This window comes from Ailuropoda melanoleuca, chromosome 1 (assembly GCF_002007445.2).
Source record: "Ailuropoda melanoleuca isolate Jingjing chromosome 1, ASM200744v2, whole genome shotgun sequence".
Taxonomy (NCBI): Eukaryota; Metazoa; Chordata; class Mammalia; order Carnivora; family Ursidae; genus Ailuropoda; species Ailuropoda melanoleuca.
The window spans coordinates 10,787,984-10,801,379 of NC_048218.1; the positions used below are offsets into that span (position 1 = coordinate 10,787,984).

Consider the following 13,396-nt stretch of genomic DNA (forward strand, 5'->3'; position numbering starts at 1 on the left):
CCCAACTTTTGACGGGTGAGTTTTTGGATTGTCTGTAGCCAGAATCCCACCCCCCCTTGATGTCTCCTCTTAGTAATTTTCCCTCCACTGACCCTCTTCGCTCGGCTCCCTGGCTATAAACCCCCACTTGTCCCTGTGTTCAGAGGTGAACCCAATCTCTCTCCTCTATTACAACAGTCTTGAATAAAGTCTTCCTTACAATTTTAGTAAATGTCAGAATAATTTTTTCTTTAACAATAAGGAGGATTCAATAAGTTGTAATGTAAGTAAAAGGCTTAAAACAATGTTTATGCACTTTTGTTCAGTGACAATTATCAGACAGTAAACGTAGCACAATAGCTACGTTTTAATGTTACAATGCTCTGCTTAAATAAAATGACTATTTATTACACGACAGTTATGTGATAAACATAAAAATCCAAAGTCAGAAAGATACAGGTCCTGCCTCAAAGAGCTCACATTTCAAGCAGGAACAGAGAGCAAACAAATAATTCTGGCACAGTGTGCTTCACACAACAACGGACAGCAGGTCAGGGTACAAAGGCAGCAGAGAAGAGAAAATGATGAACAGAGCATGGTAGAAAGGTCAGCAGTCAGCAGATAGGTTTTGGAGAATGGAGATAAGTTTGCAGAATCACTGCCTAGGTTGAGAGTGAACACTCGGGAAGGAAGCGATCCCAAGGACAAGGGTTAAGGGTGGAGCTGGGACTAGACCATGTCCCACTGACAGACCTGGACAAGACAGGTACTTAAAGATTTCACAGGAATGTGTCAGGACCAGATTTACCTTTTCTAATTTACTTTGCTCCCTCCCCACCAGGTAACAAAGCTACTGGATTTGGGGAGGGGCCAGCTGAAACCCAAATAGGCACACATTACAGAACTGGCAGGAGAAAAGTAGACACTGCACATCAACGAGTACAAAACTGAAAAGGAAAAAAACTGAGCCTGAACAGTTTGTAGAAACACATCAAGCAAAGACATCCAAAATTAATGTTAACATTAGGCAACCATGAGTATTTTATTTATTGCACAACTACTACAGATTGGTAACTATTTACTAGTGAACTATTCTTACAAAAGAATTGAATTTACCTACCATCTGCAGATTTTTGCCCATGCTGCCTCTCTGTCCTACCTTGCCCTGGCTAATAAATCTTGCCATTCTAAACTTGGGCCCCCTGACTTGTTTAAACCCTAGAATGGTTTAAGTGAATCTCTGCTCTCGTTTCTTTTGCCCACTCTTAGCTTAGGACTGATGCATGTAAATTGCTTGTTTACCATCTGTTTCTTACATCTGTTACATGGTTTGGCTTACATAAAAGGCATACAATGTCCAGTGAATGAATGGGTTTTAGAATGAATGACGTAAATACTGAGAATTCCATGTGATCACCCTTTTATCTTCACAGATTACCTGCACAGATTGAGAACTAAACAAGGAGTCTTTCCCCAGGGAGCTTCCTGCTAGAGTGTAGTACTCCAAATGTTCAGGAACCAATTTCAATTCTAAAAACACGCACAAAGAAAAAAACAAAAAAAAAGAGAGAATTTTAAAAGCTGACTCTGACTCCAAATAATGTTTCAAGGAATTCAACAGAAGTGAACTACTATTTTCCTAAAACTTCACAGGATTAAATTAGTCATGTAATTTTCAAGTCAGCGATCTGGAGTTCTGACAGAAATATGTAAAATATAGTCCAACTAATGAAGCAGATGCTTAAACATATGTCTTTTTGAGTAAAAAAGTCTATGAATTAGAACATTGATGACTTTTTTTTACTTTAATAACATACACAAGGTGGCTTTTTTTTTTTTTTAGATAAACTAGGTAATCATATTCCAGAAATGTGGTATTTTGGGGGCAACAATAAAAATGCTTAGGAGTTGTTCTTTATCTGCACTCAGCACAGATTTTTCTTAGACACAGTCTTCATTTCTTTGGCCTTAAAATCAAACAAGTTCAGTTTAACATCAGAGGCTTCCCTGTTTATTTACTCAGAACCAAAGTAGGTTATCACTGTTTTTTAAGAACCTTTTAAAAGAAAGGTGGTTGTCACAGCATGCCAATTCAAGTTGTATGACATAATGAGGGCTACGGAATAACATTTCATAATCCACTGATAACTGTCCCTATCTACATATCTGGAATGCTGTCCTGAGCAAGTCATCTCATCTGTTCTTAAAAGTTACTCATTTCCAGTTGGAACTGATACTAACCCTTTGAGTTGGTGAACATAACAATGTAACAGAGGAGACCACCCTGTGAGTAAGAATCAGTCCTGTTCCCCAAAAAACTACCACCCCTACTCCAAGTTCTACAAATTAGAAAAAAATCAAAACTTAAATATATCACAGATTATCTCGTACTAAAAAGGAAGCAGTCCCTATAAGCATCCCAACGAAGGAAAGATATTGTTTAATTACTAAGGTTAAAAGTCTTTAAACTTAACTAAGTATAAGACCGACCAGCTATTGTTAAAAGAAAGTGAATATTCTGTAAAATATACATGAAGCACGTCCAAATGGTGCTGAAAAATCAGCCATATTGGCCACTGACAAAACAACCCAAATGAGCTAAAGAGAACAACTTTACCCATAAACACACAATGAGAGTCTAGGAAAACTGGAGAGTCTAGGGGCTGGCTCTAGGATCAGATCTGCTCACTTATTAGTTCTAGGACTCTCTAATTCATTCCCCCTATGTGAATAATCTCATTCCGATTTTATTAGACAGCACTCATCTTCCCTGTAGTAGTTAACAATCAGATCATCCATCCTGAAATTTAAGATACAAAATAGAAAGAGGGAAATGAAACAAAATTTGAATTCAAGGCAGTCAGGCAACAGGCAAATGGATTCAGACTTCCCAGTCCCAGAGAGCAAAACGTGTCACTGTAAACAGTAACTCTACCCTGAAAGTGGAGAGGCCAGAAAGATAGGCAGGCGAGCACTTAGCACAGTTCAAATGCCTTGCCATTAACTTAGCCATCTATCCAGACTCATCACTGTGTACTAAAATTAGGACCCAAGAATGCTTTTATAGCATCCCAGCTGCTAAGAACATTAAGAGAACGAATTTCAAAATATGTATTAGAACCTGAACCCAAAAAGAGAAAAAGCAATGTATGTTTCTAGTGTCAAAAGCACAAACCAAGAAAAATGAGATGTTAATAACACCTTGCTTTTATATAGCACCTATCTGTGAAGCAGCTCAAATATTTTTGCAAATTAAAAAAAAATCTAATTATAGTACTTCTAACAACATCTCTGTGAAATAGGTAAAATGTAAATATACTTCTGTTCAGCTACTGAAGAAAAGTAGAGGCATATTTAATCGCTCTGCAAATTAGATTCCTGATCGAGCTGAGTCCAGTACTTCCAGCATCCCAAGTCACAAAGCACTCTATAATTGCTAACAATGTAAAATATAAAAGTGAACCCCACAGCTACCTGTGTTCAAGAACTCAACTCTAAGAATCAACAGGGCAAAATTGGCTTTAGTTTTAGAAAGAAAACATTTTATTTAATCTGTTGGATCTTTTTTTTTTTTAGGAGTAAATTGAGAAACTATCATTATTATTATTAAAACCACTTGACATTTTTCAGAAATCACAAAGTTAAAATGCTACTTTCACACTAACCAATATAAACTGAAGCTTTATGTCTCATTTAAAGGACAAAAGGAATTTAGTTTAAAGTGCAAGGTCAGGGACGCCTGGGTGGCTCAGTTGTTAAGCTTCTGCTTTAGGCTCAGGGCATGATCCCAGTATCCTGGGATCGAGCCCCACATCAGGCTCTTCTGCTGGGAGCCTGCTTCTTCCTCTCCCACTCCCCCTGCCTGTGTTCCCTCTCTCACTGGCTGTCTCTCTCCGTCAAATAAATTAAAAAAATCTTTTAAATAAATAAATAAATAAATAAAATAAAGTGCAAGGTCAACATACAGGAAAAGCACACTGGCCTAGGAAACGATGAGTCAACCAATACTTGGCAGATCTCAGGTACTTGAAAGAAAATTTTATTTTGCCTCAAAAAAGGAATTAAATTGTCCTACTATTTGGCAAGGACAAAAGATCACCTGTAAGTGTTTTATTTGTACTTTTTAAGAGCCATTATTATGGGGTACCTTTAAAAGCCGGTATATGATTACAACATTAAGGCCACTTCCTTAATATACTGAATATATCTAACTCCTCTCAAAGCCAACTCTTTGTGAAATAATTCTTTCTTCCCTTCAATACTATTTAGATAAGAAACAGCCAAAACAGTACAGGATGACTAAACCTGAACTTGCTACAGGAATTTCCAAACAGATAAGAACTTAAGAACTTTGCAAATACACCCCTATCTGAAAGACAAGAGAAACTTGGAGAAAGTATCCAGTGAAAATATGAGCTCCTTTCTTAAAAGGTAAACTCTTCAATGCTAAGTCTATCTTATAAATTATATTCAGCCCTTGGCGTCTGTGCTAACGCCAAGAGGGAAAATGGCTTCCACTGTCACTATCAAAAGCAACTCACTTTAATGAAATATGATGTCTAGAATTTGCTTCAAAACGATCTGGAGTGGGGCCTGGAGGGCCAGATGGAACAAGATGGGCCAAGAGTTAACAGCCACTGCAGCTGGGTAATGGATATGGTTCATGGGGGTTATACTCCCCCCACTTTTGTAGGTGCTGGAATTTTTCATAATAAAAGGTTAAATGGAGAAAGAGAAGAAAGCTGGTTTTTTTAGAAAGTGTCTCTGAACCAGCCAATTTTTGTAAGCCACCAGCTCAGGAGTTACTCACCTGAGAATTAAAAAGGAAAGAATATAACTAGCATGTAAAAAATTCTTTAGAGTTATAAAACAATCAAAATAACCGTATAGTTTTTTGTTCACACCAGAGTAAAAAGCGGACTTAAGAAATCACCTGTCTCTAGCTTGGTAAGTTTTCTCCCGTTTATGTCACTGCAATTAAGTGTGATTTAAGAGAATGGTTACTTTTTTATTTCATCCTAACAGACACTTTTTCTGAAATTTAATCAAAGGGAATGATGGGATACCTTACAGAAATTGTTTCTACCCACAAATCCAGACTTTGAATAAAGCTTAGCAAATTTTAAACCATCCTTTTCATCCGTTTCTAGGAGCTTACCTTAGACCAAACTAAATAAAGCTAATTTTTTAACATATTACCTATATCTTAATAAACACTCTCATAAATCATGCTATTCCATCTTTGGAAAACTTCATTCTTTTGGATCCTGCTAAGAACTGCAACACAAAAGAGACCAAAGTCCTGACTGTCTTTTATTCAGCAGACTCGGTAATTCAGATGAGAGCCATCAAGATCTCTTTAGTCTCCATAAATGACTGGAGACACTTGACAGTGAAGATTAATGTCTGACCTGTGAGTTGACTCTAACAATGGACACTTTTTCTTAAAGGAGATACATGTCAGATTAGATAAGTAGCCACATGGAAACTCAAAGTTATTACTGAGTCACATTTCTTTAGGAAGTTATCAGCGTGCTACCAACACAGAACTAATCAAAATCCTTTATCAGAACAGAGAAAATTAAAATCTCGGATGGGAAACAAAGAATAACTCGAAGGGCTCTCATCAGTCTCTAACAGCTATTACATGGGGACTCTTTCTCTCTTTGATCCAGGCAGCCTTACTTAGAGGCATCTGCTTCAACAGCAAACACGCACATTATTTAGGCTGTCACTCTGCACACACTCCTAACCTCTTTGGCAGAGTGAACATTTCTAAAGTGGATAGCAACCAGAACAACTTAAATAGAGAAATTCATCAAAACTCAAAAACTGGCCACTGAGCTCTCTGAGTCTACACTCAGTATTTCAAAATATTTGGAAATTACATTAAGTACCAGAAGTAATTCCAAAGAGTTTAATAGGTTAATTCATGTCATCTGCATGGTAACTTTTATAGCCCTGATCAGAGCTCTTTATAAACAGACACAAAAAGTACCTTTTAGTAACAAAGAAAGAATGCAATCTGTGCATTACAGGAGATAAACCAGTTCTCTGATCTATACTGAGACAACAAATATTTCATGCATTCACCTCAGCGGGGAGGATTTCCCCCGCATTGTGAAGGGCCAAATGGCTCAAGATTCAGCCGCGTTGCCGGAGCTCAGAGGGGAGATGATTAATGATTCAGAAGAACAAGGAATGGTGAATGTGTTCCGCGGCTTGCCTACAAAAGATCAGTTGCCGCCTAAAAATGCTTCAACCTTAGATAAAGCAGGCACTTGAGACATAGGTTCAGGCAGGGGCTAAGTTCTTGAATGACTCACACTAAACTTCTCCAGGGTATCAGTCACAAAAAGATGATAGGACTAAAACCAATTTATTATCAAGTTCTCGACTTTCAGGTCATTCAAAAGACTGTGCAAACTCCAAGACAGGAACAAATGATCTCTGAGCAACAGAAAACGAAAAAAGGAAAAAGGGGGCGGGGGGGGTGGAAAGAAAAGGAAAAGAGCCTGATTCTCCAGGAGCTGGAGTCTGAGAATCCCGTCCGTCCCTTAGTTTTCAGGCCTACACCTTTCACCACTCTTCTGCTTGTTTCCGTTCTTGCTGTGGTCAGAGAGGGGACAGAAGTAGGGGGTAACGTTTGTGACTGAGTGAACAGCTCATATGGAGGAGTCCAGACTGGAGAAAAGAGAAAGAGAACAAGGACAATTACAATTCATCTTCTGTTACTTATCTGTGTCATCAACGCCCCATAGAACTGTTGGTTCACAACACTGGAAGTGAAGGAAGAGATAACGGCGAAAAGGAGAAAAATAAGTGACTGCAATAGAACTATCAACATGGCACTGTTCAAAAACTACATGGAGGGGTGCCTGGGTGGCGCAGTCGTTAAGCGTCTGCCTTCGGCTCAGGGCGTGATCCGGACGATCCTGGATCGAGTCCCACATCAGGCTCCTCGGTTGGGAGCCTGCTTTCCTCTCCCTCTCCCCTGCTGTGTTCCCTCTCTCACTGGCTGTCTCTATCTCTGTCTAATAAATAAATAAAATCTTTAAAAAAAAAAAAACTACATGGAGAAAAGAAAGAAGGAAAAGGAATTATAGTAGGGTATATAATAAACATGATCAGTAGTGTTTCTGAGTAGCCAGATAGAAGATGATCTCTGCCTTGCTTGTATTTAATACACATTTTTCAAATTTTCTAGGAAGATCATTAAAAGAAATTTTTTACAGAAAAAATTATCGCCCAAAAGCAGTTTTTCATTTAATATAAGCAAGGTGCTATTTATAGGAACTACTCTATAAAATGGTCTCAAGAGAAGCTACAGAAGGCATTACAACGAAAAGAACTACTTTCTTATTATTGTTAGAAGTCTTTGCCCACTAATTCAATAAACATTTGCTAAGAAACTATCATGTATTAGATCCACTATCGGCTGAGGTCCCAAAAATGGTAATAAAGACATTCACTAGTCAGTTCTCATTTCAAGGGGCTTGAGAGCACAGGCTGCAAACCTGCCCCCACTTCCAACGCTGAACACCCCTCAAAGTAGGAAACCTTTCTGTAATGTCACTATATCCAAAAATATACTGCAACACACAATATTATTGTCAAAATATTTGTTGCTCTCCCTTAACAAATCCTTCCCTACCTGCCCATCCCCCCAAGGGAGTACACCTCTTGTCCACTGAGGCCATGCTTGACCAAGTGACTTGCTCTGGCCAATCAAGTGTGAGTAGCAGTGGCATATGCCACTTTTGAGCGGAAGCGTTGGGAGCCTTGGGAAGGTTCTATCATGGCTCTTTTCACTCTTTCATACCAGGTCCTGGAATGAAGCCCACAAAGGGCATGAACGTGAAAAGTAAAGTTTTGTTGTTGTAGTTTACGGAGATTCACGATTGTCACCATAGAGTAATTTAGCAAAAGATGACTAATTCATATGCCCCTGACAAACCTTCTGACACACAGAAGAAAGCCACACCCCAAAGGGCAGGAGGTAGAAGAAAATAACCTTCTCCCTAGCTGTGCCCACTCCGTAGTTTACAACTTAATCTTGTAAGAGACAAATGATAACACTTTGGCCCCTACACTGAGCAGTCACTTGCCCACTGCTTATTTTGTTTTGCTTCATTTTCTCCCCAAAAGTCTGGGTAGGCCAACCTGCTGCACTTTAAGTATGTGGAGACAACCTCCCATTCAACCCTTAGACATACGAAATTCCCTTCCTTGAAAAAAACCCTCAAAAAATGGCGCCAATGAAAATACTCCACAGGACACAAGCTAGCAAGAAATGTCCAGAGGAATGAAATCTACCCCTTCCCTTTGAAATAAATAAACTCTAAGAATCATTATGTTGTACACCTGGACCTAATATAACATTATATGTCAATTATATCTCACTGTTTAAAAATTAACTGTTATTTTTTAAATTAGAAGATTATCTGCTTTAGAAACAAAATGCAAAAGAATATTATATCTATTAAACAACAGGCTGCTGTGAGGACAGCAGGCCAAGCTAGCTAGAATGCACCTAAAATAAGAGATTCAAGTCTGAGTAAAGATCCACCAAAAAACACAAAAGGAAGAGTCACTAAATTAATAAAGCACCATTTCAAGGAAAAAGCTACGTGTGATACAAAAAAATTTATTTTTATAAGATGTATAATCCACAATGAAAACAACAGTTGTAAAACTTCACACTCCCCATACTATAACATGAAAACACATATAGCAAAAACAAAAGGCAATCTCCTTGTACTTACTGGTTATAATGCAGAAAGTAATAAACCTTAAAACACAACTAAGAGGAGTTCCTAATTAACACAGTAGCCAAACTATACGTGAACTGCCATAGGACAAGTGTCACAAAAACCTATTCGCTTAGGCAGCAGCAACCTGGTACACATCAGAATTCCAGGGCAGTGCGGAGTTAAAAAGGAAGCATAGTTAAGTCATAAACTCGAGTGTTTACAATTTAATGGGGAAAAAGAAAACACAAAAATACTACTCATCTACATATATATCAAGGGGAACATATACTTATATGAATAACACACCTGGAACACAAATATTTACACAATAAAGCTATATAAATGCTCTGGCTTGGGATTCAGGAAGCACTCTAAAAAGAGTAAACATAAGAGGATAAAATCTCATAATCTTCCTAATTATAGGATAAAAATAATCTATGGTGTGCAATTTGATAGGTAAAGAAAAAGTACTCTTGGGCAAGAAATGTTTAAAATCATATGCTGTTCTCATGTTCACCCCCTTCAGGAATCATACACCAACATATTTAAGAAACAAATGGAATACTCTGACAAACTAAAAACTTTTTAAAAAATTTAAATTCAATTTAATTAACATATAGTGCATTATTAGTTTCAGAGGTAGAATTTAGTGATTTACCAGCAGCACTAAGCCCTGTGCTCATTCTAAGGCGTGCCCTCCTTAATGTCCATCCCCGTTACCCCATCCCCCACCCTCCTCCCCTCCAGCAACCCTCAGTTTGTTTCCTACAGTTAAAAGAGTCTCTTATGGTTTGTCGCCCTCTGTTTTCGTCTTATTTTTCCTTCCCTTCCCCTATGTTCATCTGTTTTGTTTCTTAAATTCCATAAAATCTTTTCTTTCTCCTATATCCTTAAATTCCTATCTTCTAAGGAAATTATCTTCAAATTTTTGTTAACCTAGAAAATGTTCTGTAAACAAAACCTCACACGAGCTCAAGATATAAAAGCTAAGCTGCTCTGACTAAGTGTGGGTTGGGCCACAGGAAGAGAGCAGTTCCACAAATGGTTACCCAGTACCGATGACCAGTACCATGAGCCAGGCACAGGGCTATGGGTAGGGAATTTGAGAAGGTAACAAAACAGAGTCCATGCTCTTAGGGAGCTTATATTCTAGGATGAGGGGAGACAGCTAATAAATAAGTAAACAAATAAATATGATCATTTCACATACAGAGAACCACTCCAAAAAAAATGAGGTTAGGTGATGACCTGAGGTGGTATCTGGGGTTTCTTCATGAGCCTGGGTTGTCAAGGAAAGGCTCTCTAAGACACTGGGGTATTTTCTCGGTGGCTCTAGAGAATGTTCAGCCAACGCAAAGATCCAAAGAAAGAAAGAAAAGAAGCTGTTCAAGGAATAGAAAGAGGCCAGGTTAGCTGGTAGAAAGTAAATGAGGGCAGTGTAGAAAGGAAATTGGAGAGGCAAGAGAGGCCAGACCGCAAGGAACTGTTAAAGTGAGGTTTGGATTTTAAGTGTGGGAAGTCTTTGAAAGGTTTTAAGCAACAGAATATGATCTGATTTATGCTATGAAGTTACTGTGGGGAACAGACTGCAGATAAACAGGAGTGGAATCAAGAAAACCAGTGAGGAGGTCATGGCAGATACTTATGTGAGACTGTGGTCGTGGCCGGGACTAATGTTTTAACCATGGAAGGGATGAGGAGGGGTCAGATTCAGGATGTATTTCAGCCAGAAAGCCTACAGAACCTAACAATGGAGTTAGACAGAAAGGGAGCGGAAGAGAGGGATAAAGGACAGCTGTGACACTTCCGTGCTACATATCTGCATGGCTAATGGCACCATTTAGTAAGATGAGAAAGGCCTGGGGTATACAGATTAGGGTAGGGACAGTATTAAGAATTCTGTTTTGGGGCACCTGACTAGCTCAGTGAGTGGAGTATGTGACTACTGATCTTGGGATTGTAGGTCTGAGCCGCACGTTGGGTGTGGACATGACCTAAAAATAAAACCTTAAAAAAAAAAAAAAGAACTGTTTTGACCATGTTAATTTTGAATGGCCTATTATTAGCTACTCAAGATCTGCCCAGCAGGTGCCTGGCTGACCATCTAAGTCTGTAGTTCTAGGGAGAAGTTGGAGCTATAAACGCCCACATACTTGCCCAGTTCTTCCCTACTCTCCCACTTCTATATTCCCATGGCAAACCCTTTAAAAGGCTTCTTGGAATTCCCAATGCTCTTCAGAGCAGTGTGAAAACTTAATGCTTATCTCCAACTTGCTACCTAAATTTGCCTGTTTGCATAGTGTGACCAGAATAATTACATGTTAAGAAAATGTATTACCTAACAAAACAGTAAAAATGGAAAAAAAAAACAAAACAAAACAAAACAAACGTAAATCACATTTGCTCACACCAAAACGAATTACAGATGGTTTAAAGATTCCAGTGAAAAAATGAAACCATGAAAGTGTACTAGGAGAAAATCACGGTTAACATTTTTAAATCATGGAATTTTCTTGTTTAATATCATGGGAAAGAAATCCTTACAAATGGAAAATAATGATGGATGAGGGGGTTTAAACACTTCTATAAAAGAACAATCCCACAAATTTTAAAAGCAAAAATGAAATTGGTCAAAGTATCTGAAGCATTTGACATAGGGAATTAAAATCCCTAAGTATAAGGAGCTCACATAAATTAATAAAAAAGATTAAGTCCAGAAGAAAGCGTGGCAAGGACAAGGGCAGAAATTCAAAAGGGAAGAAATATAAATGAGCAATTAACATAGGAAAAAAAGTGCTAAGCTTCTTATCGTCAAAAGAATGGAATTAAAACAAGGAGATACTGTATTTCACCTATCAAGCTGGCAAATATTAAAATGGCAATGAGTGTAGACGTGGAGCCTGGGCAGTAATTACTAAGCCCTTTCTGAAGGTAATTTGGTAAAGTGTATCAGGAGCCTTACATTTTAACATACTCTTTGACCTACCAATTCCACTTCAAGGAATTCAGGGGCTATTTGAAAAATTTAGGTATAAATTATGCTTATCGGATTAGGATTCTCTGTACCTAAAAAAGGTTGCTTCAGAATTACATCTAATGACACAAAAAGATACTGCATAAAAAATTTAGGTAATAAAACCCTATGGTCAGGATATGTATCAAAGTATCTTTGTATCAGGAGATCTCTAATGATAAAATTGCAGGATGCTAACAGAGGTTATGTCTGGAAAGATTAAGGGTTCTTTATGATCTTCTTCTTTTGTTATAATGAGCACATATTGTTAGATAATCAAAACTTTGAGGGAAATCCTAGGCATAAAAGAGATACTGAATGAAAATTACCAAAAAATTAACAGAGTATCTTCATATGATAAAATTATAATTTAAGGAAATTTCTCTTTGAGAACAGAAAATTTTCTGTATTTATCAACTTTTCATTGTGAACATGTATTACATTACTCTTATTTTTTTACTTATTTTCTAAAAGGTAAAACAAACTTTTAAAAATTAAATTATTCCCAATCCTCTTTCACTGTCTTAATTTTAACAACCATTACAACTACCACAGGGTATTTTTAAGGATTTATGACCATGTTTTCCTTCCCTTCTATTCTAAGTTTTTCTTTCTTATTGTAATATCTTCAGGGAATACAAACACGCTGCGCCCCATCATATCCCTCCATATTCTCGCCTGTAGTTGACTGAAAACACTTCAGCCCAGTGGTTCCCAAAGTTTGGTCCCTGACCTTCCTCATCAGCATACACAGCAGGCTAGCTGGACATGCAAATTCTTGGCCGCACCCCAGACCTAGTGACTAAGAAACCAGGTGGGCACCAGCAACCTGTTTTACCATAGTTCTCCAGGTAATTCGGATGCACTCTAAAGGCTGAGAACTACTGTTTCTGCCTCTACGCTTTGGGCCTTTCAGAATTCAGAAACTCTTAAGAGAACAGTCCAAATCATTTTTCAAATTAAATTATTCGGAATTCCAATAGTAACACATTAAAACATTCAAGGGGATTGAACTGTTAAATCTAATATCTTAACGGCTAAAAACAAAATTTTCAAAGAAAAAAAAAATCCACAATGGAAGAAAATCATACCTGTAACGATGTCTTAAAGGTACCAACGAGTCCTAAAGACATGGCTTCAAGGCTTCAACAGCCTCTGAGGTAAACACACCTGGCTTAAGGAACACTCTACACGCAAACTCATTTAATTACACGTGTCAAAGGCAGGGCTGCATAATCAGACAATTACCCAAAATACTGAGTAATAACAACATTCAAGCCATATCTAGATATAAATACAACAATCAGGTGTGCCCAGAACTGCAGAAACATCTTTATCCTGAACTAATGAATGACCCCATCTGGGGTAAGATCTATTGAGGTTTGAGATGGTAACTAATACAGTCATTCTCCTGTGATGGAGGTATAAGCATAACCATGACAGAAAAAAAAGTTTATTCACAGTCAGACAGGGTGACAAATTTTTGCCACATCCATTTGTTCCATGGATTAATGAGTCCTGAGCTAACTTGAGACAAAAAAGGGTGTGTAGGATACCTGTCCTGCCCTCCAGAAGCCTGCAGTCCACTTGGATCAGCAGGGGCCAAACACCAGACAGGGATCTCCCTCTACCCTGGGGCAGGAACTTTAAG

At 38.1% G+C, this 13,396-nt stretch overlaps 1 protein-coding gene across 12 annotated transcripts in view; it reads right to left on the bottom strand.

Moving 5' to 3' along the window:
- The window catches only part of ITSN1 (intersectin 1), a 206,032-nt gene that overhangs the window by 165,174 nt on the left and 27,462 nt on the right, over positions 1–13,396 (bottom strand). For 3 of the 12 annotated variants that reach the window (XM_034655990.1, XM_034655982.1, XM_034655997.1), the window contains one exon: positions 1,418–1,509. The exons of the other annotated variants lie outside the window; for them this stretch is intronic. The gene's annotated coding sequence lies outside the window, so the exon portion shown is untranslated. The remainder of the gene's footprint in view (positions 1–1,417; positions 1,510–13,396) is intronic. 12 annotated transcript variants of the gene reach the window in all.